The sequence below is a fragment of the Pelobates fuscus genome, chromosome 1 (assembly GCF_036172605.1).
Source record: "Pelobates fuscus isolate aPelFus1 chromosome 1, aPelFus1.pri, whole genome shotgun sequence".
In the NCBI taxonomy this organism is placed as follows: Eukaryota; Metazoa; Chordata; class Amphibia; order Anura; family Pelobatidae; genus Pelobates; species Pelobates fuscus.
This window is the reverse complement of record NC_086317.1, coordinates 3,706,202-3,731,316: the sequence shown is the minus strand read 5'-3', so window position 1 is coordinate 3,731,316 and position 25,115 is coordinate 3,706,202.

Sequence of the window (25,115 nt, the reverse complement as noted above, 5' to 3'; positions counted from 1 at the left end):
TATTTATATAGCGCTAACAGGTGTACTCCGCATGTTACAGGTTACATTACAGTAGAGGGAGGTACAGTAAGTGCAGTAGGTATACAGTGTATGTATATTATATTTATATAGCGCTAGCAGGTGCACTCAGCACTTTACAGGTTACATTACAGTAGAGGGAGGTACAGTAAGTACAGTAGGTATACAGTGTATGTATATTATATTTATATAGCGCTAACAGGTGTACTCCGCATGTTACAGGTTACATTACAGTAGAGGGAGGTACAGTAAGTGCAGTAGGTATACAGTGTATGTATATTTTATTTATATAGTGCTAACAGGTGTACTCAGCACTTTACAGGTTACATTACAGTAGAGGGAGGTACAGTAAGTACAGTAGGTATACAGTGTATGTATATTATATTTATATAGCGCTAGCAGGTGCACTCAGCACTTTACAGGTTACATTACAGTAGAGGGAGGTACAGTAAGTGCAGTAGGTATACAGTGTATGTATATTATATTTATATAGCGCTAACAGGTGTACTCAGCACGTTACAGGTTACATTACAGTAGAGGGAGGTACAGTAAGTGCAGTAGGTATACAGTGTATGTATATTTTATTTATATAGCGCTAACAGGTGTACTCCGCATGTTACAGGTTACATTACAGTAGAGGGAGGTACAGTAAGTGCAGTAGGTATACAGTGTATGTATATTATATTTATATAGCGCTAGCAGGTGCACTCAGCACTTTACAGGTTACATTACAGTAGAGGGAGGATCAGTAAGTGCAGTAGGTATACAGTGTATGTATATTATATTTATATAGCGCTAACAGGTGTACTCCGCATGTTACAGGTTACATTACAGTAGAGGGAGGTACAGTAAGTGCAGTAGGTATACAGTGTATGTTTATTATATTTATATAGCGCTAGCAGGTGCACTCAGCACTTTACAGGTTACATTACAGTAGAGGGAGGTACAGTAAGTGCAGTAGGTATACAGTGTATGTATATTATATTTATATAGCGCTAACAGGTGTACTCCGCATGTTACAGGTTACATTACAGTAGAGGGAGGTACAGTAAGTGCAGTAGGTATACAGTGTATGTATATTATATTTATATAGCGCTAGCAGGTGTACTCAGCACTTTACAGGTTACATTACAGTAGAGGGAGGATCAGTAAGTGCAGTAGGTATACAGTGTATGTATATTATATTTATATAGCGCTAGCAGGTGCACTCAGCACTTTACAGGTTACATTACAGTAGAGGGAGGTACAGTAAGTGCAGTAGGTATACAGTGTATGTATATTATATTTATATAGCGCTAACAGGTGTACTCCGCATGTTACAGGTTACATTACAGTAGAGGGAGGTACAGTAAGTGCAGTAGGTATACAGTGTATGTATATTATATTTATATAGCGCTAGCAGGTGCACTCAGCACTTTACAGGTTACATTACAGTAGAGGGAGGTACAGTAAGTGTTATGGTACTTTTTAGCAGTAAACCAAAATGTTTAAATGTCTATCTGTTCCTGTCCAAATTAATAAAATAAATTGCGTATATACGCTGAAGTAATTAAGTCTGACACACAAGGTTCAGGTTAAAATAACTTCGAGAAAATTTATTGGCAAGTGATTAAAAAGCGGACGCGCAGGTCCTTTTAAGAGACATTTTACGTCATCATTGATTATTAGAATATCAGCAAATAAACATCATTAATTGGATTAATTGTTAAGTGTCGGAATTAGTGTCCTCCTATCAATATTATTAATTGGCTCAAAAACTAAGTGGTTAGTCCCGTGTCCACCCACCAAGAGGTGGGATTGTTCTGGACACGGGTGGGGGACAAGGGGTCTTGAGCGTCATTTTACACGGTCGGTGATCTCAGGCCTCGTGGCCAGGTGCAAGGTCTCTTATGAATAGAACATTTCATTACTACTGTGTTCTCATGGCCTTCAAACTATACTATGTTGCAAATCTAAGGAAAAGTCAGCAATTCCTGTGTTAATCATGTCTTTATAGAAAATACAGTCTTTGTTCTATTGTATTAGATGTGCTGGGAAATTCTGTCATGTAAGGTAGTTTTAAAATGAACAAGTTAGGTTATGAGGACAAAATGGAGGATTGTAGAAGTCAGGTTAGGAGGACAAAATGGAGGATTGTCACAGTATAAAGTTAAAATGGAGTTAGTGCAATAATTGAATACAAGTACAATAAGGTTTTCTAAATAATCCCACATCAGTCCCCCCTATGAAATGTTAGATTCTAAGAGATAAAACTTTATTAAGTTAGTACCAGGAAGACGTGTTAACCCAAAGGCACAGAAACCCCGTGGCCGTTAGCTAGGTGTTAATGCAAAGTGCAAGGCTGTCCCTAGTTCTGACCCTAATAGGCTAACTCATCCGTCAGTATGGCTCTCGAACACTTCACACCCATGGGTATCCCATGGCAGCTAATCCACCACTTCTCCAACACGGGGTCTTTACCATTCACTGACAGATGCTGTCCCTAAGTTAGTCCCTTCCTAGAATTCCTGCACTTTATCAACAAAAGGGATTGTTTGCAGCGGCAGACAGGGTGAGTTGATGTCTTGGAGCTCTTGGTCATCAACTTCGAGATGGGTGAAAGTGGGTGCCGCTTGGTCAACAGTCTTCAGGAGGGATTTTCTCAGACATGGGAGGATACAACAAAAGAGAAGAGCAAAGATAAAAAGAAAAATTAGTATAGCCATACCAATATGCATTAAAGCCTTTTGCCATCCTGTCATCCAACCAAACCATCTTTCCCAGGGATCTTGTATCCCAGAATTCCTTTTTAACTCTATAGACAGGTCATTTAATTTTTCTATGGCTAATGTAACTTTACCATTAGGGCCTGTGTTTTCTGGGATATAGGTACAACAGGTCAAGGTGTCAGGTAAAATTTTACAAACCCCTCCTTTTTCGGCTAAGATCATATCTAGGGCCATTCTATTCTGGAAAGCCATTTGGGATGTGGCCTGCAACTGTTCGGCCAACCCCTGGAGGGCGTCTCTGGTATAATTAACAAAACGCTGTTGATTATAATAAATGTAATTGATCCAATTTAAATTCTTGTTAGTGGTAACTATGGCAAAAAGTGATTCAAATCCTGCAGCAACTTCATCTCTTGCTTTAAATTCGTTGGGCACCCCCCTAGGCACCCCAATAGCATCAATATAAACATGAGGATCAAAACTTCCTTTTACTGGGGCGTCACGCTTAACCTTAGTGTGCCTGGACTCATGGGTGACGAGGTGTGTGTCAGAGATAATATGTATAGGCATAATGGCTTTAGCCAAAGTACACTCCCCCCACCACTCCTTGTCCATTCTGGATCTCAGCTGTAAATCCCCACACAACCAGTAGATATCCCCTAATGACCTGGTGTGAAACTGCAACAAGTCCATAGAGACACTCCTGTAGGTAGCACAATACCCCTTAGAGAAGTTACCCAAGAATCTACCAATTCCATCATAATTAGCATAACAAGTGTAATTACCTTTATACACGGTAATACCGTCTGGGGGTTTGACATCCTTGGTTAGGAGAGGATACTCCTTTGTCCATGCACTACATATGGACCTGTTAAAATCATAGTGATAGGCAAAAAGGCTTAAAACACATTCCTCTATATCTACTGGCAGGATTAGAGGTACGGTACCCAGGTGAGGCCGGGCACCACCACACACATAGCATGCAGTCTTATTATGCTTATTAGCATTATATTTCATCCATTCTAACCATAAATTTACATCATTAAAACCTGTTTCAGCGGCCATGGTATCTTCGAAGGTGGGGTTAGCAATGGCCATCATGTCTTGAAAGGTCTGGATATGAGGTTTTAATGGGTTAGGGACCATATGGGTGGCCCCTTGCCACTCGGAAGAGTTGCACATATCTTTTAGGAAGAAATGCCCTAATTTACGGTAGGAACCCTTTTTCCAATACATTCCCATCACATACTGGTCGGTGTGGCGAAACCAACCTCGCCACTGGGCCCTGGAGAAGCCTGTTTGCTAGCCTCCTACCTACTGACTATGGCCCCTGGGTTATTTGGGGCATATTGTACTGTATATTGCTGCTACTGGCCCTTTTAACAGCATCTATGGACATATTGGGACTTTTGGGACTACTGTCCCTTTAAGATTGTGAAGCATATTCAAGTGTACTGCCTGTAATATTATATATGTATTTATAGATGTGTTAAGTTTATCCTGGGTGATTTGTATGCAGCATTCTGATTGTTCGGTAGAATCACTCCATTCAGTATATTGAGTGAAACTACCGAACAACCAGACCACCCAGGAATGAGTGTGCCTCCAATTACCGTTTGCAACAATGTTGCAAACAGGTAATTGGCAATCAGTGCAGTGTGGTCTTTGTCCTCTGGGTGGCCGCCATTCGGGAAACAAACACGTGGCGGCGGCCATCTTAAACTACCGAACAGCGGTGTTTTGCCGTCGAGTGTCTGGAACTAAAATCGGACACTTGACTAGGCAAACACCGCTGAGACCTCCATACTTCCAGAAATTCGTATGGAAACTACCGAATGACCCGCCGTTCGGTAGAAAGAGCCCCATAAACAAGGGAATTCATTCAAACCCTCTCCAGGCTCTATAACACAGGCAATTCGCCTGTTTTCATTCCCTTGTTTGTGACCGACCGCAGGGCCAAAATGCATGGAACTGTTTTCGGATACTTTACCCATGCGGTCGGTCAAATCTTTGGAACCCCATATCTCACGAACCATTCATCCGAATTACTTGAATTTTGAATATGTTGTCCCCCTGAATAAGGGCTATCCAGCGATGCTGGATTTAAAGGTGTACCCCCGGGTTTTGGGGTACATCCAGAACTTGGCTGAAAAAGTGTACCGGATAATTGAGTTTAATGTTATCTGAGGGGAGGGGATGTGTGGGCTGAACCATGTATGTGATTGGTTATTTTATGCCTCCCCCTGGGTGTGGCCTGTATGTGGATTAGTGTAATAAAAGCCAGGCTGGATGTGCCAGTCCAGAGTTCCTGTTTTACCCTCAAAGTGATGTGTCGTCTCATTATTGGGGGGAAGGATTTATTGTATGCTGTTCCAGTTGACTGCTAGGAGTACAAGCCTATTCGTATGGTTCCTATTCAATGGTCTACAGCATTCATATGCTTGGGAGAATTTAAAGGTTTCTCGGATTCGGTGATTGTGGTGTCTGCCAGAGTGCTTGGAGTCCTCAGGAAGCACTAGGAGCATCCATTAACGGAGGTACTCAGTCGGGGTGCCAGGTGATCCGTTACAGTCGGCATCCGTTGGGCTTGGATGCTCAATGTTAAGGATTAATTTCATTGGTGTACCTCCCCCAGGCTTTCTCAAAGTCATTCTCTACCTTGTTCATCTACTTTAGATAAGGCACTTTTTGGTTTGTAACCCCAGGCAGGCCCGGCATTCCATCCCGCCGCCCCCCAATGATTACAATTGTGCCCCCATTGTTTGTCAACTACACAAACATATGGGTCTTTTGAATGAGGGATATCTCTATAAATACTCTGGATTTGTGATGTGGGGAACGGGCATTCTACAATGTCACAATAGTCAAAGGTGTAAGTAGCCACATGGGTGCATGATGAATTGTACCAGAAGGTATACCCACTAATATCTTTGGTGATGGCTACTTGTTGGGCCTTTTTAAGGCTAATTAAGAAGAAGATGTACCAGAGGTACATGCTTGTGCGGTATCTGCTTCCTCAGGGGCTGGAGATTTCTTGCAGTGGGAAGCGTGGATCCAATTTGGCCTGCCGGCCAGTTTGACGGAGGTTGCGGTAATCAGGAGAACTTGGAATGGACCGTCAAATCTTGGTTCCAGGGTATTTTTCCGCCCAAACTTCTTGACCAGAACCCAATCTCCGGGAAGCAGGTTATGGGTACCTGTATCCAAATCGGGATCTGGAATTGAAGAGAAAACTTGGGCATGTATTTTGTTCAAGGCACTTGCAAGTTCAGTTACATAATCTACTAAAACATCTGATTGGAGCTGTAACTGCTGCGGATAATAACAACCTAGTCTGGGTGCTGTCCCAAATAGAATTTCATATGGGGACAGTGAATGCTTCCCTCTAGGTGTGTGCCTAACACTAAATAAAGCTATTGACAGGCTTTCTGGCCAGGGCATCTTTGTTTCTTGCGACATTTTTAACATTCTGGCTTTTAGAGTGCCATTCATGCGCTCTACTTTACCACTACTTTGTGGGTGGTAAGGGGTGTGGAAGGCTAGGGTCACACCTAGAGCAGTCCAAATTTCTTTAGTCACTGTTGCTGTGAAGGCTGGGCCTTGATCACTTTCAATGACTTCTGGGAGTCCAAATCTACATACTATCTCTGTAAGTAGGCGTCTTGCAGTTGTCTTTGCAGTGATATTGGCCACTGGGTAGGCCTCTGGCCACCCTGAGAACATGTCCACTATGACTAGTGCATATTCATGGGGCCCACTCTTGGGCATTTGGATGTGGTCAATTTGAATTCGCTGGAAGGGGTACATGGGCTTTGCCAGGTGTTTTGCAGGCACCTTGATTGGTCTTCCTGGATTGCATTTTGCACAAATAACACAGGCCTTACAGAAGCTGCTGATCAATGTTGTGATTCCGGGTGCTTCATAATACTTCTGTATGAGGGCGGCCATCAATTCTTTTGACAGGTGTGCAGGCCCATGTGCCCATTGGACAACTGCTGGATATAAATTTTTTGGAAGGCAAAATTTGAAGTTGTTGTAATATACTCCGTCCTTTTGGACAGCTCCTTTATTTTTCCATTTTTGGGTTTCTTCAGGAGTGACTGCAGCTTGCTGTTCTCGCAAAATTCGCAAATCAGTAGGAAGAGTTTGCAGAGCAAAAATAGGGACTTCTTCTTCTTCTTCTTCTTCTTGTCCGGACACTTCTTCATCCACTTCCTGCAGATCCCTGGCTGCTAGCTTAGCAGCCTGATCAGCCAAATGGTTGCCCTTTGCTTCATCTGTATCCAATTTCCCATGGGCCTTTACCTTCAAAACGGCCACTTCTTCAGGGAGTAGGAGGGCATCCATTAGCTCCTTAATTGCAGTACTATGTTTGACTGGTGTACCGGCGGTGGTAAGAAATCCTCTTGTCTTCCAAATTAGGCCGAAGTCATGTGCCACACCCAGAGCATATCTTGAATCTGTATAGATGTTGGCACGTTTTCCTTCGGAAATTTTGCATGCTGAAGTCAGAGCCTGTAATTCAGCTTCTTGCGCAGACATTGCTGGCGGTAAAGATGATGATTTGATAACTTCGTCTGTTGTGGTTACGGCATATCCTGTATGATATCTTCCTTCTTCATCAGCATATCTTGAGCCGTCCACAAACAGGGTAAAATCTGGATCTTGTAATGGATTCTCATGCACAGTTGGTAGGTGCACTGTCTCCATTTTCATCTGTTCAAAACAGTCATGAGGTGTTTCGGGGTCATAATCATTCACTATGACCAGATCTTGAAATTCCTTTTCTAGGAAGTGGCGTGGCCATGCTTCCAGAAGGTCAGTTGTTGGGTATTTGACAATACCATTTTCCTGTAGCTGTTCTTCATCCATGGTGGCCCATAGCTTTGCCATGGGCCCAAGGTCATTCCATGACCTTATCTTCAATTTGGTAACAGGAATATGTGGGATAGCAGTATCCCAATGGCGGTAGAGGTAGTTAAGTTGTTGAGGTAGTTGGATTAAGACCATGCTATTGCCTTCAGAGTCACAATAGAAATCTTGAGCAGTGAGCTTCACATCAGTCCAGTGGTAAAGCTCATCTTCATAGCAAGGTTCGGGAGCAATGTCTGGTTTGTACCACATGGTACAGAAGGCGTAATCTGGGCCTTCACAGAGAGGCTTCTCATCTTCATAAAATGTCAAATGTGGATGCATGACTTTCTTGATACATCCACAAAGCAGGTAAATGTAGGTTTCATCTGTGATAAATCCATAATAGATACCCCCCTCAGGGAGTGGAAGAAGAGTGGATGGATTAAGAACTTGACATCTTTGGATGGAAATATTGTCAGGTAGAAGAAGATGGCACTGGAGGCGTAGGTGTCTGGCTGGAGACACGTGCTTAAGCTGGACTTGGTTGATGATGGCAGAGATGTCATGAGGGGCCAAAACAACCAGAGGGTGGCCAAGGACCAGGTCTGAGGTTCTTTCTATGAGCTCTCTTGCAGCAAAGACAGCCCTGAGACAGGAAGGAGTCCCTCTGGCCACAATGTCCAGTTGACATGAGAAATATCCAATAGGCCTTTGGCGGCCTCTTAAGTCATTAGTTTGGGTGAGAACTCCTGTTGCGTGGCCTTGTCTTTCAGAGACAAATAATTTGAAAGGTTTTGAGTAGTCAGGTAGGCCCAAGGCAGGAGCAGAAGCAATGGCACGTTTGAGAGCATTGAAATTGTCCAGAGCTTCATTAGGCAAACAAAAAGGGTCAGACTTAAGTGCGTCATAGAGAGGCTGCATGAGCAGGGAGGCTTCTGGGATCCATGCTCTGCAGTAGGAAATGAGGCCTAGGAAGGCATGGAGGGATTTTGAAGTCCTTGGAGTTGGAATATCCAGTACGGCCCTCACCCGGTCCCGGGTAAGATGTCTGGTACCTTGAGATAGGCAATGTCCAAGGAAAATGACTGAGGGTTGGCAGAACTGTAGCTTGATGAGCGAAGCTTTGCATCCTTGTTCTGCCAAATAACAGAGCAGGCTAATTGAGCACTTTTCAGTAGTGGGCATATCATCTCCACAGAGCAGCAAATCATCCACATACTGAAGCAGAACAACTTCTGGGTGCTCGGCTTGCCATGGGTCAAGGATGGTGGCCATGGCCTTTGCAAATTGACTTGGTGAATTTTGTGCCCCTTGGGGCATGACAGTCCAGGTATACTGTTGCATCTCATGGGTGAAAGCAAACAGGTATTGGCAGGATGGGTCCAGTGGGACACTGAAGAAAGCATTTGCTAGGTCAATGACTGTGAAAAATTTTGCAGATGGTGGGACTCCAGAGAGCAGAGTATGGGGGTTTGGTACAAGAGGGGTGTCCAGGACGGTAGCTTCATTGACAGCACGGAGATCCTGAACCATCCTGTACTTCTCTGGCTCACCTTTTGGAGTTTTCTTTTTCACAGGGAATAATGGGGTGTTGCATTCAGATTTACATTTCACCAGGGCACCCTTCTCCAAGAGTGCCTTGATGTGGGTAGAAATGGCAGCAGCCTGTGCTGGTTTTAATGGATATTGTGGTTTTCTTGGTAATTTAGCTCCTGGAATAAGCTTTACCACCACAGGGGGAACATTTAGGTGACCTATGTCCTCTGGGCCTGAGGACCATAACTTGGCGGGCACCTGTATCTTTAATGCCTCTGGGAAATTGGACCTTAATTCTGCTGCTTTCTCACGGGGCTTTTCTAAATGCAGCATTAGAGGCAAGGAGCACAAGGCTGAGGTGTCTGATTCAGATAGAGGTGTAGACATTTCTACCTGCCCATCCGGGGTAAAGGTGATGGATGCTTGCAGGCGTGAGAGAACATCAGCACCTAATAGGTTAATTGGGCATGTGGAGGATACCACAAAGCGAGCAAGCAGGCTAGAGCCAACTCGTAATGGAGTTGTTAAAGGGCTATGTCTTGGCTGGCCATCCACTCCAACACAAGAGACGTCAATATTTGACAGAAAGGATGGGTCTGGCAGGTCTTGTTCTCGCAGAACACTACGGGCTGCACCTGTGTCAACTAGAAAAGTGGTAGGGTGGCCTTCAATAGGCAAAGTCACTGTGGCAAGTGGCCCCCCCTTGTCCCCTGTAGACACTGCCATGACAGGGGTTGCAGACACAGGCTTGCCAATTTCCTAATCATCTGGTTCCTCAATTATCGGAACCTGTTTGGTGGCTTTGGGAGCTGGGGCAGGTTTGGAGGGCTTTCTGGGCTCCCTTGGCTCCTTTTTAGGTTCTGGGCAGTCACTTCTAAAGTGCCCCTTGGCTCCACAATTAAAACAATGTCCCCCCTCCTCCGGTCTAGTACCTTTTGGGACTGGGGTGGAGCGGGATACCATGAGAGGCGCTGAAGTGGATCTTCTTGGGGTCTGGGCGGATTCCAAACCTCTAGCAACTAAAAGTAGGGTGTCCAGGGGAACAACCTTATATTCAGGGCGTGCAGCAATGATTCCCTTGCGTATAGAGTCCTTAACACCTTGGACAAACGCACCTGACAGCATTTGTGAATGAATCTTGTCAGTAAGATCAAACCCCAAATCTGTAAACATTTGATACAGTCTTGCATGAAACCTTTCCACTGATTCTCCTTTATCTTGAATAACATCAGTAAGGCCAGCAGCCTGATCTGCAAGTTTGTCCTTAGCCCATTCTTTTAATTGGGTGCAAAAAGTTACTCCAGAGGGGTAATCAACATCACTGTTGAGCTGATCTGTACTGAGGTGTCGGGCCATACTTGGCCAATACGCATCCCCTGCTTTAATAGCACAAATGCTCAATAAATCACGCCATGCGGCTGAATAAGTCTTTTGAATTTGAACTATCCCTCGGTAGAAGGGCATAGGTTGCTTTTCTGGGTCCGGGAGTGATTTCATCAGAGCACTAGCTTGAGTGGGGTTAAAAGCTACATATTTAGGAGGGGCCTGTTCTCCCCGACCCTTGTGGCCGAAGGGATCATCGATAGAACGATGAGATGGGGCTCCCGCAGCAAGTTCCGATGAGACATGGGACACCCTGTCCATCTCGTCATCATCGAATTCTATGATATTGACTCTTCTACGCGGTGCAGGTGCCGCGTGAGGTGAAAGGGTCGGTGGCTGGGAATGAGCCCCAGATGCAGGGGTGGCTAGCGAGTCGTAACCTGGGGACAGGTAGTCGCCGGGAATTACTGGCATCAGGGCTGAACTGGGAGCCGCCATATTGGAGGCGGGGAAAGGAGTTGCTTCAGGATTAAGGGAAGAAGCGGCGGCCATATTTGATATGGGCACTTCCGGGGCAGATTGGGCCGGACTGGGCATGACCGGAACCTGGGGAGTGGCTTGGGGAAAGGGAGGGTAACCGGGATAGGGCAGGGCCATGGGATATGGGAAGGGGTAGGGCCAGGCAGGGGAGGGCAAAAGAGTAGGGTGGGCAGGTACGGTTAAGGAGGTAGGATATTGGACTGGGGCGGAGCTGGTTATCGGAGGAGACAGGACAGGATTAGTAGGGATGGATGCAGAAAGAGGAGTCGTAGCATGGGAGGGAGGGGTAGTTAGCTGGACGGGTGCTGATGGAAGGGGATTAACCATAGAGAGGGATTGCAGGGAGGAGGCGGCAGATGAGATGTTAGGATTAGGCATGGAAGGAAGCGTGGGGATGGCTGAGGGTGATGGGACCGTTAGAGAAAGGGAAGGGGTAAAGAAAGATCCATCAGAATTCAGGACCGGGCAGACAGGGGAGGTGATGGGATGGGATTCGGGAGGATCGGGAGTGGGGACAGCAACACAATTTTTATGATACACAAACAATTTTACACCTTTGTGATTTACTTCTTCCTCAACCCAACCTTCTAACTGAATAGCCTTCGCTACTCTGTACCATGCTTCAGCAGTCTTTAATAAACCATTATCTGTAAGCTTGCCTTTCATTTCTGCTAGTAACTTGCGCCAACTTTCTGGTTGCAATCTCCCACATGTCGGTACAGCAATTTTACATACTTTTGCAATCTTTTCAACACCTTTAACCATCTCTTCACCCTCTCTGTTCTCTACCAAATCACATGCTAACCAGCCCTTGCTGGGCTTATCTAAATCCTGTCCCATAATCCCTCTACCCCTATACCAGCGTCCTAGATATAGAGAGAGAGAAGGAAAATTGAACAAGAACGTCTACAATGCTCGACTGCCACCCGAGAATCGTGGGACTTTCTCAGGTGCGTCTTCCCAAAACGTAGACTAGTCACTGAATCCGCCTACCCGGGGTGGTAGACACGGATTGGAGCTAGGTGAGAAGTGTGTGACCAATCACTTCTCTTTTAAGAGGAATGGGAGTGGATAGTATAATTATATAGAAAGTGTAGAAAAGATGAAAGGCAAGGAAAAATCCTTAGAGACAGACACAGGAGTACATGAGACTCCTCATTAAACAAACAAGACAACAATACAGTTGAAATACAGTGCATGCATCACAGTTCAAATGAAATCAACAGTAATTCCTTTCCTTTACTCGTGTGCTTACTCCAAAGTCACCTCCTTCAACCCCGTAGTGCCCCTATAAAACCCACGTATAAGTCTCACTACCACAAATGAACAGAAAAACTGGAATTCCACCAGCCCCAGCGCTCGGGGCGGTGGTTACCAAGAGAAAAACTGGAATCTCCCCCGCCGAAGCTGAGGTTTACCAAACTTGGAATCCCCCCAGCCTCGGTACTCGGGACAGTGGTTACCAAACTTGGAATTCCACTAGCCCCCAGTACTCGAAACTGTGGGTTACCACGTGCACAATGAGGCTAGCTAAGCTCTCAGAGTGTCACCAGAAGGATCACAGGAAATTATGAGTCTACACAAAATCCACAGTTCCAACAATCCCCTTTTTCCTTACAGCCACAGCCACGAGGCTCCTAAAAGAGGTAAACAGGCAAAGATGACCCCCAGGAACACATCCACAGGCCAACCCCCCTTTTTCCCTACAACCACAGCACCGTGGTTCCTAAAAGGAGTAAAACAGGTAACAGAAGACCCAGGCAAATCCCCTCAGGTCCACCCCCCTTTATCCCAAAAGGGGCAAAATACAAACAGATAGACAGATATGCAGAAGACCCAGGCAAATCCCCTTAGGTCCACCCCCCTTTATCCCAAAAAGGGGAAAACAAGCAAGACAGAACCCCAGGCAAATCCCCTGCAGGTCCACCCCCCCTTTATCTCAAAATGGGGAAACAGGCAAACAATTCAAACACAATTCAAACACACCCAGGCAACAGATAGACTAAAATGCAGGTAAACAAATGAGTAACGAGACACTGGGCAAGATATTACCTGTCTTTGATGTCCTCCCGGGAAGCAGTCACAGACACGTGGACGGGTCAATCAAAGGGGCCGGAACATACCGGTGGCTCTGCAGAAGTCTCTACCGTGTACCTGGAGGTGATCAATCTCCTTTCCTTCCCCCTGGATTCCTCCGTCCAACAGCGTCTTCCTTAGGACGGCTCACCGGCCAGACATAGCCCGGTGCCCCACGTTGGGCGCCAAGTTGTTATGGTACTTTTTAGCAGTAAACCAAAATGTTTAAATGTCTATCTGTTCCTGTCCAAATTAATAAAATAAATTGCGTATATACGCTGAAGTAATTAAGTCTGACACACAAGGTTCAGGTTAAAATAACTTCGAGAAAATTTATTGGCAAGTGATTAAAAAGCGGACGCGCAGGTCCTTTTAAGAGACATTTTACGTCATCATTGATTATTAGAATATCAGCAAATAAACATCATTAATTTGATTAATTGTTAAGTGTCGGAATTAGTGTCCTCCTATCAATATAATTAATTGGTTCAAACAACTAAGTGGTTAGTCCCGTGTCCACCCACCAAGAGGTGGGATTGTTCTGGACACAGGTGGGGGACAAGGGGTCTTGAGCGTCATTTTACACGGTCGGTGATCTCAGGCCTCGTGGCCAGGTGCAAGGTCTCTTATGAATAGAACATTTCATTACTACTGTGTTCTCATGGCCTTCAAATTATACTATGTTGCAAATCTAAGGAAAAGTCAGCAATTCCTGTGTTAATCATGTCTTTATAGAAAATACAGTCTTTGTCTATTGTATTAGATGTGCTGGGAAATTCTGTCATGTAAGGTGATTTTAAAATGAACAAGTTAGGTTATGAGGACAAAATGGAGGAATGAAGAAGTCAGGTTAGGAGGACAAAATGGAGGATTGTCACAGTATAAAGTTAAAATGGAGTTAGTGCAATAATTGAATACAAGTACAATAAGGTTTTCTAAATAATCCCACATCAGTAAGTGCAGTAGGTATACAGTGTATGTATATTATATTTATATAGTGCTAACAGGTGTACTCAGCACTTTACAGGTTACATTACAGTAGAGGGAGGTACAGTAAGTGCAGTAGGTATACAGTGTATGTATATTATATTTATATAGCGCTAACAGGTGTACTCAGCACTTTACAGGTTACATTACAGTAGAGGGAGGTACAGTAAGTGCAGTAGGTATACAGTGTATGTATATTATATTTATATAGTGCTAACAGGTGTACTCAGCACTTTACAGGTTACATTACAGTAGAGGGAGGTACAGTAAGTGCAGTAGGTATACAGTGTATGTATATTATATTTATATAGCGCTAACAGGTGTACTCAGCACTTTACAGGTTACATTACAGTAGAGGGAGGTACAGTAAGTGCAGTAGGTATACAGTGTATGTATATTATATTTATATAGCGCTAACAGGTGTACTCAGCACGTTACAGGTTACATTACAGTAAAGGGAGGTACAGTAAGTGCAGTAGGTATACAGTGTATGTATATTGTATTTATATAGCGCTAAAATGTGTACTCAGCACTTTACAGGTTACATTACAGTAGAGGGAGGTACAGTAAGTGCAGTAGGTATACAGTGTATGTATATTGTATTTATATAGCGCTAAAATGTGTACTCAGCACTTTACAGGTTACATTACAGTAGAGGGAGGTACAGTAAGTGCAGTAGGTATACAGTGTATGTATATTATATTTATATAGCGCTAGCAGGTGCACTCAGCACTTTACAGGTTACATTACAGTAGAGGGAGGTACAGTAAGTGCAGTAGGTATACAGTGTATGTATATTATATTTATATAGCGCTAACAGGTGTACTCAGCACTTTACAGGTTACATTACAGTAGAGGGAGGTACAGTAAGTACAGTAGGTATACAGTGTATGTATATTATATTTATATAACACTAACAGGTGTACTCAGCACGTTACAGGTTACATTACAGTAGAGGGAGGTACAGTAAGTACAGTAGGTATACAGTGTATGTATATTATATTTATATAGCGCTAACAGGTGTACTCCGCATGTTACAGGTTACATTACAGTAGAGGGAGGTACAGTAAGTGCAGTAGGTATACAGTGTATGTATATTATATTTATATAGCGCTAACAGGTGTACTCAGCACTTTACAGGTTACATTACAGTAGAGGGAGGTACAGTAAGTGCAGTAGGTATACAGTGTATGTATATTTTATTTATATAGCGCTGACAGGTGTACTCAGCACTTTACAGGTTACATTACAGTAGAGGGAGGTACAGTTAGTGCAGTAGGTATACAGTGTATGTATATTATATTTATATAGCGCTAGCAGGTGCACTCAGCACTTTACAGGTTACATTACAGTAGAGGGAGGTACAGTAAGTGCAGTAGGTATACAGTGTATGTATATTATATTTATATAGCGCTAACAGGTGTACTCAGCACTTTACAGATTATATTACAGTAGAGGGAGGTACAGTAAGTGCAGTAGGTATACAGTGTATGTATATTATATTTATATAGCGCTAACAGGTGTACTCAGCACTTTACAGGTTACATTACAGTAGAGGGAGGTACAGTAAGTGCAGTAGGTATACAGTGTATGTATATTATATTTATATAGCGCTAGCAGGTGCACTCAGCACTTTACAGGTTACATTACAGTAGAGGGAGGTACAGTAAGTGCAGTAGGTATACAGTGTATGTATATTATATTTATATAGCGCTAGCAGGTGTACTCAGCACTTTACAGGTTACATTACAGTAGAGGGAGGTACAGTAATAGCAGTAGGTATACAGTGTATGTATATTATATTTATATAGTGCTAACAGGTGTACTCAGCACTTTACAGGTTACATTACAGTAGAGGGAGGTACAGTAAGTGCAGTAGGTATACAGTGTATGTATATTATATTTATATAGCGCTAACAGGTGTACTCAGCACTTTACAGGTTACATTACAGTAGAGGGAGGTACAGTAAGTGCAGTAGGTATACAGTGTATGTATATTATATTTATATAGCGCTAACAGGTGTACTCCGCATGTTACAGGTTACATTACAGTAGAGGGAGGTACAGTAAGTGCAGTAGGTATACAGTGTATGTATATTATATTTATATAGCGCTAACAGGTGCACTCAGCACTTTACAGGTTACATTACAGTAGAGGGAGGTACAGTAAGTGCAGTAGGTATACAGTGTATGCATATTATATTTATATAGCGCTAACAGGTGTACTCCGCATGTTACAGGTTACATTACAGTAGAGGGAGGTACAGTAAGTGCAGTAGGTATACAGTGTATGTATATTATATTTATATAGCGCTAACAGGTGTACTCAGCACTTTACAGGTTACATTACAGTAGAGGGAGGTACAGTAAGTGCAGTAGGTATACAGTGTATGTATATTTTATTTATATAGCGCTGACAGGTGTACTCAGCACTTTACAGGTTACATTACAGTAGAGGGAGGTACAGTTAGTGCAGTAGGTATACAGTGTATGTATATTATATTTATATAGCGCTAGCAGGTGCACTCAGCACTTTACAGGTTACATTACAGTAGAGGGAGGTACAGTAAGTGCAGTAGGTATACAGTGTATGTATATTATATTTATATAGCGCTAACAGGTGTACTCAGCACTTTACAGATTATATTACAGTAGAGGGAGGTACAGTAAGTGCAGTAGGTATACAGTGTATGTATATTATATTTATATAGCGCTAACAGGTGTACTCAGCACTTTACAGGTTACATTACAGTAGAGGGAGGTACAGTAAGTGCAGTAGGTATACAGTGTATGTATATTATATTTATATAGCGCTAGCAGGTGCACTCAGCACTTTACAGGTTACATTACAGTAGAGGGAGGTACAGTAAGTGCAGTAGGTATACAGTGTATGTATATTATATTTATATAGCGCTAGCAGGTGTACTCAGCACTTTACAGGTTACATTACAGTAGAGGGAGGTACAGTAATAGCAGTAGGTATACAGTGTATGTATATTATATTTATATAGTGCTAACAGGTGTACTCAGCACTTTACAGGTTACATTACAGTAGAGGGAGGTACAGTAAGTGCAGTAGGTATACAGTGTATGTATATTATATTTATATAGCGCTAACAGGTGTACTCAGCACTTTACAGGTTACATTACAGTAGAGGGAGGTACAGTAAGTGCAGTAGGTATACAGTGTATGTATATTATATTTATATAGCGCTAGCAGGTGCACTCAGCACTTTACAGGTTACATTACAGTAGAGGGAGGTACAGTAAGTGCAGTAGGTATACAGTGTATGTATATTATATTTATATAGCGCTAACAGGTGTACTCAGCACTTTACAGGTTACATTACAGTAGAGGGAGGTACAGTAATAGCAGTAGGTATACAGTGTATCTATATTATATTTATATAGCGCTAACATATTCATTATTAGTAGGTATACAGTGTATGTATAGTGTATTTATATAGCGCTAACAGGTGTACTCAGCACTTTACAGGTTACATTACAGTAGAGGGAGGTACAGTAAGTGCAGTAGGTAAACCGTGTATGTATATTATATTTATATAGCGCTAACAGGTGTACTCAGCACGTTACAGGTTACATTACAGTAGAGGGAGGTATAGTAAGCGCTGTAGGTATACAGTGTATGTATATTATATTTATATAGCGCTAACAGGTGTACTCAGCACTTTACAGGTTACATTACAGTAGAGGGAGGTACAGTAATAGCAGTAGGTATACAGTGTATCTATATTATATTTATATAGCGCTAACATATTCATTATTAGTAGGTATACAGTGTATGTATAGTGTATTTATATAGCGCTAACAGGTGTACTCAGCACTTTACAGGTTACATTACAGTAGAGGGAGGTACAGTAAGTGCAGTAGGTAAACCGTGTATGTATATTATATTTATATAGCGCTAACAGGTGTACTCAGCACGTTACAGGTTACATTACAGTAGAGGGAGGTATAGTAAGCGCTGTAGGTATACAGTGTATGTATATTATATTTATATAGCGCTAACAGGTGTACTCAGCACTTTACAGGTTACATTACAGTAGAGGGAGGTACAGTAAGTGCAGTAGGTATACAGTGTATGTATATTATATTTATATAGCGCTAACAGGTGTACTCAGCACTTTACAGGTTACATTACAGTAGAGGGAGGTACAGTAATAGCAGTAGGTATACAGTGTATCTATATTATATTTATATAGCGCTAACATATTCATTATTAGTAGGTATACAGTGTATGTATAGTGTATTTATATAGCGCTAACAGGTGTACTCAGCACTTTACAGGTTACATTACAGTAGAGGGAGGTACAGTAAGTGCAGTAGGTAAACCGTGTATGTATATTATATTTATATAGCGCTAACAGGTGTACTCAGCACGTTACAGGTTACATTACAGTAGAGGGAGGTATAGTAAGCGCTGTAGGTATACAGTGTATGTATATTATATTTATATAGCGCTAACAGGTGTACTCAGCACTTTACAGGTTACATTACAGTAGAGGGAGGTACAGTAAGTGCAGTAGGTATACAGTGTATGTATATTATATTTATATAGCGCTAACAGGTGTACTCAGCACTTTACAGGTTACATTACAGTAGAGGGAGGTACAGTAAGTGCAGTAGGTATACAGTGTATCTATATTATATTTATATAGCGCTAACATATTCATTATTAGTAGGTATACAGTGTATGTATAGTGTATTTATATAGCGCTAACAGGTGTACTCAGCACTTTACAGGTTACATTACAGTAGAGGGAGGTATAGTAAGCGCTATAGGTATACAGTGTATGTATATTATATTTATATAGCGCTAGCAGGTGCACTCAGCAAGTTACAGGTTACATTACAGTAGAGGGAGGTACAGTAAGTGCAGTAGGTATACAGTGTATGTACATTTTATTTATATAGAGCTAACAGGTGTACTCAGCACTTTACAGGTTACATTACAGTAGAGGGAGGTACAGTAAGTGCAGCAGGTATACAGTGTATGTATATTATATTTATATAGCGCTAACAGGTGTACTCCGCACTTTACAGGTTACATTACAGTAGAGGGAGGTACAGTAAGTGCAGTAGGTATACCGTGTATGTATATTATATTTATATAGCACTAACAGGTGTACTCAGCACTTTACAGGTTACATTACAGTAGAGGGAGGTACAGTAAGTACAGTAGGTATACAGTGTATGTATATTATATTTATATAGCGCTAACAGGTGTACTCAGCACTTTACAGGTTACATTACAGTAGAGGGAGGTACAGTAAGTACAGTAGGAATACAGTGTATGTATATTTTATTTATATAGCACTTTACAGGTTACATTACAGTAGAGGGAGGTATAGTAAGTACAGTAGGTATACAGTGTATGTATATTATATTTATATAGCACTTTACAGGTTACATTACAGTAGAGGGAGGTACAGTAAGTACAGTAGGAATACAGTGTATGTATATTTTATTTATATAGCAATTTACAGGTTACATTACAGTAGAGGGAGGTACAGTAAGTACAGTAGGAATACAGTGTATGTATATTTTATTTATATAGCACTTTACAGGTTACATTACAGTAGAGGGAGGTACAGTAAGTGCAGTAGGTATACAGTGTATGTATATTATATTTATATAGCGCTAACAGGTGTACTCAGCACTTTACAGGTTACATTACAGTAGAGGGAGGTACAGTAAGTGCAGTAGGTATACAGTGTATGTATATTTTATTTATATAGCGCTAACAGGTGTACTCAGTACTTTACAGGTTACATTACAGTAGAGGGAGGTACAGTAAGTGCAGTAGGTATACAGTGTATGTATATTTTATTTATATAGCGCTAACAGGTGTACTCAGCACTTTACAGGTTACATTACAGTAGGGGGAGGTACAGTAAGTGCAGTAGGTATACAGTGTATGTATATTATATTTATATAGCGCTAACAGGTGTACTCAGCACATTACAGGTTACATTACAGTAGAGTACAGTACAGTAAGTGCAGTAGGTATACAGTGTATTTATATTATATTTATATAGCACTAACAGGTGTACTCAGCACCTTACAGGTTACATTACAGTAGAGGGAGGTACAGTAAGTGCAGTAGGTATACAGTGTATGTATATTATATTTATATAGCGCTAACAGGTGTACTCAGCACTTTACAGGTTACATTACAGTAGAGGGAGGTACAGTAAGTGCAGCAGGTATACAGTGTATGTATATTTTATTTATATAGCGCTAACAGGTGTACTCAGCACTTTACAGGTTACATTACAGTAGAGGGAGGTACAGTAAGTGCAGTAGGTATACAGTGTATGTATATTATATTTATATAGCACTAACCGGTGTACTCAGCACTTTACAGGTTACATTACAGTAGAGGGAGGTACAGTAAGTGCAGTAGGTATACCGTGTATGTATATTATATTTATATAGCACTAACAGGTGTACTCAGCACTTTACAGGTTACATTACAGTAGAGGGAGGTACAGTGAGTACAGTAGGTATACAGTGTATGTATATTATATTTATATAGCGCTAACAGGTGTACTCAGCACTTTACAGGTTACATTACAGTAGAGGGAGGTACAGTAAGTACAGTAGGTATACAGTGTATGTATATTATATTTATATAGCGCTAACAGGTGTACTCAGCACTTTACAGGTTACATTACAGTAGAGGGAGGTACAGTAAGTACAGTAGGAATACAGTGTATGTATATTTTATTTATATAGCACTTTACATGTTACATTACAGTAGAGGGAGGTACAGTAAGTACAGTAGGTATACAGTGTATGTATATTATATTTATATAGCACTTTACATGTTACATTACAGTAGAGGGAGGTACAGTAAGTACAGTAGGAATACAGTGTATGTATATTTTATTTATATAGCACTTTACAGGTTACATCACAGTAGAGGGAGGTACAGTAAGTGCAGTAGGTATACAGTGTATGTATATTATATTTATATAGCGCTAACAGGTGTACTCAGCACTTTACAGGTTACATTACAGTAGAGGGAGGTACAGTAAGTGCAGTAGGTATACAGAGTATGTATATTTTATTTATATAGCTCTAACAGGTGTACTCCGCACTTTACAGGTTACATTACAGTAGAGGGAGGTACAGTAAGTGCAGTAGGTATACAGTGTATGTATATTTTATTTATATAGCGCTAACAGGTGTACTCAGTACTTTACAGGTTACATTACAGTAGAGGGAGGTACAGTAAGTGCAGTAGGTATACAGTGTATGTATATTTTATTTATATAGCGCTAACAGGTGTACTCAGTACTTTACAGGTTACATTACAGTAGAGGGAGGTACAGTAAGTGCAGCAGGTATACAGTGTATGTATAGTGTATTTATATAGCACTAACAGGTGTACTCAACACTTTACAGGTTACATTACAGTAGAGGGAGGTTCAGTAAGTGCAGTAGGTATACAGTGTATGTATATTTTATTTATATAGCGCTAACAGGTGTACTCAGCACTTTACAGGTTACATTACAGTAGGGGGAGGTACAGTAAGTGCAGTAGGTATACCGTGTATGTATATTTTATTTATATAGCGCTAACAGGTGTACTCAGCACTTTACATGTTACATTACAGTAGAGGGAGGTACAGTAAGTGCAGCAGGTATACAGTGTATGTATAGTGTATTTATATAGCGCTAACAGGTGTACTCAGCACTTTACAGGTTACATTACAGTAGAGGGAGGTACAGTAAGTGCAGTAGGTATACAGTGTATGTATATTTTATTTATATAGCGCTAACAGGTGTACTCAGCACTTTACAGGTTACATTACAGTAGAGGGAGGTACAGTAAGTGCAGTAGGTATACAGTGTGTGTATATTATATTTATATAGCACTAACAGGTGTACTCAGCACTTTACAGGTTACATTACAGTAGAGGGAGGTACAGTAAGTGCAGTAGGTATACCGTGTATGTATATTTTATTTATATAGCGCTAACAGGTGTACTCAGCACTTTACATGTTACATTACAGTAGAGGGAGGTACAGTAAGTGCAGTAGGTATACAGTGTGTGTATATTTTATTTATATAGCACTAACAGGTGTACTCAGCACTTTACAGGTTGCATTACAGTAGAGGGAGGTACAGTAAGTGCAGTAGGTATACAGTGTATGTATATTTTATTTATATAGCGCCAACAGGTGTACTCAGCACTTTACATGTTACATTACAGTAGAGGGAGGTACAGTAAGTGCAGTAGGTATACAGTGTGTGTATATTTTATTTATATAGCACTAACAGGTGTACTCAGCACTTTACAGGTTGCATTACAGTAGAGGGAGGTACAGTAAGTGCAGTAGGTATACAGTGTATGTATATTATATTTATATAGCACTAACAGGTGTACTCAGCACGTTACAGGTTACATTACAGTAGAGGGAGGTACAGTAAGTGCAGTAGGTATACAGTGTATCTATATTATATTTATATAGCACTAACAGGTGTACTCAGCCCTTTACAGGTTATATTACAGTAGAGGGAGGTACAGTAAGTGCAGTAGGTATACAGTGTATGTATATTATATTTATATAGCGCTAACAGGTGTACTCAGCACGTTACAGGTTACATTACAGTAGAGGGAGGTACAGTAAGTGCAGTAGGTATACAGTGTATGTATATTATATTTATATAGCACTAACAGGTGTACTCAGCCCTTTACAGGTTATATTACAGTAGAGGGAGGTACAGTAAGTGCAGTAGGTATACAGTGTATGTATATTATATTTAAATAGCACTAACAGGTGTACTCAGCCCTTTACAGGTTATATTACAGTAGAGGGAGGTACAGTAAGTGCAGTAGGTATACAGTGTATGTATATTATATTTAAATAGCACTAACAGGTGTACTCAGCACTTTACAGGTTACATTACAGTAGAGGGAGGTACAGTAAGTGCAGTAGGTATACAGTGTATGTATAGTGTATTTATATAGCGCTAACAGGTGTACTCAGCACTTTACAGGTTACATTACAGTAGAGGGAGGTACAGTTAGTGCAGTAGGTATACAGTGTATGTATATTATATTTATATAGCGCTAACAGGTGTACTCAGCACGTTACAGGTTACATTATAGTAGAGGGAGGTACAGTTAGTGCAGTAGGTATACAGTGTATGTATATTATATTTATATAGCACTAACAGGTGTACTCAGCACTTTACAGGTTACATTACAGTAGAGGGAGGTACAGTAAGTACAGTAGGTATACCGTGTATGTATATTATATTTATATAGCGCTAACAGGTGTACTCAGTACTTTACAGGTTACATTACAGTAGAGGGAGGTACAGTAAGTGCAGTAGGTATACAGTGTATGTATATTATATTTATATAGCGCTAACAGGTGTACTCAGCACTTTACAGGTTACATTACAGTAGAGGGAGGTACAGTAAGTGCAGTAGGTATACCGTGTATGTATATTTTATTTATATAGCGCTAACAGGTGTACTCAGCACGTTACAGGTTACATTACAGTAGAGGGAGGTACAGTAAGTGCAGTAGATATACAGGTTATGTATATTATATTTATATAGCGCTAACAGGTGTACTCAGCACTTTACAGGTTACATTACAGTAGAGGGAGGTACAGTAAGTGCAGTAGGTATACAGTGTATGTATATTTTATTTATATAGTGCTAACAGGTGTACTCAGCACTTTACAGGTTACATTACAGTAGAGGGAGGTACAGTAAGTGCAGTAGGTATACAGGTTATGTATATTATATTTATATAGCGCTAACAGGTGTACTCAGCACTTTACAGGTTACATTACAGTAGAGGGAGGTACAGTAAGTGCAGTAGGTATACAGTGTATGTATATTTTATTTATATAGCGCTAACAGGTGTACTCAGCACTTTACAGGTTACATTACAGTAGAGGGAGGTACAGTAAGTGCAGTAGGTATACAGTGTATGTATATTATATTTATATAGCGCTAACAGGTGTACTCAGCACGTTACAGGTTACATTACAGTAGAGGGAGGTACAGTAAGTGCAGTAGGTATACAGTGTATGTATATTATATTTATATAGCACTAACAGGTGTACTCAGCCCTTTACAGGTTATATTACAGTAGAGGGAGGTACAGTAAGTGCAGTAGGTATACAGTGTATGTATATTATATTTAAATAGCACTAACAGGTGTACTCAGCCCTTTACAGGTTATATTACAGTAGAGGGAGGTACAGTAAGTGCAGTAGGTATACAGTGTGTGTATATTTTATTTATATAGCGCTAACAGGTGTACTCAGCACTTTACAGGTTACATTACAGTAGAGGGAGGTACAGTAAGTGCAGTAGGTATACAGTGTATGTATAGTGTATTTATATAGCGCTAACAGGTGTACTCAGCACTTTACAGGTTACATTACAGTAGAGGGAGGTACAGTTAGTGCAGTAGGTATACAGTGTATGTATATTATATTTATATAGCGCTAACAGGTGTACTCAGCACGTTACAGGTTACATTATAGTAGAGGGAGGTACAGTTAGTGCAGTAGGTATACAGTGTATGTATATTATATTTATATAGCACTAACAGGTGTACTCAGCACTTTACAGGTTACATTACAGTAGAGGGAGGTACAGTAAGTACAGTAGGTATACCGCGTATGTATATTATATTTATATAGCGCTAACAGGTGTACTCAGTACTTTACAGGTTACATTACAGTAGATGGAGGTACAGTAAGTGCAGTAGGTATACAGTGTATGTATATTATATTTATATAGCGCTAACAGCTGTACTCAGCACTTTACAGGTTACATTACAGTAGAGGGAGGTACAGTAAGTGCAGTAGGTATACAGTGTATGTATATTATATTTATATAGCGCTAACAGGTGTACTCAGCACTTTACAGGTTACATTACAGTAGAGGGAGGTACAGTAAGTGCAGTAGGTATACCGTGTATGTATATTTTATTTATATAGCGCTAACAGGTGTACTCAGCACGTTACAGGTTACATTACAGTAGAGGGAGGTACAGTAAGTGCAGTAGATA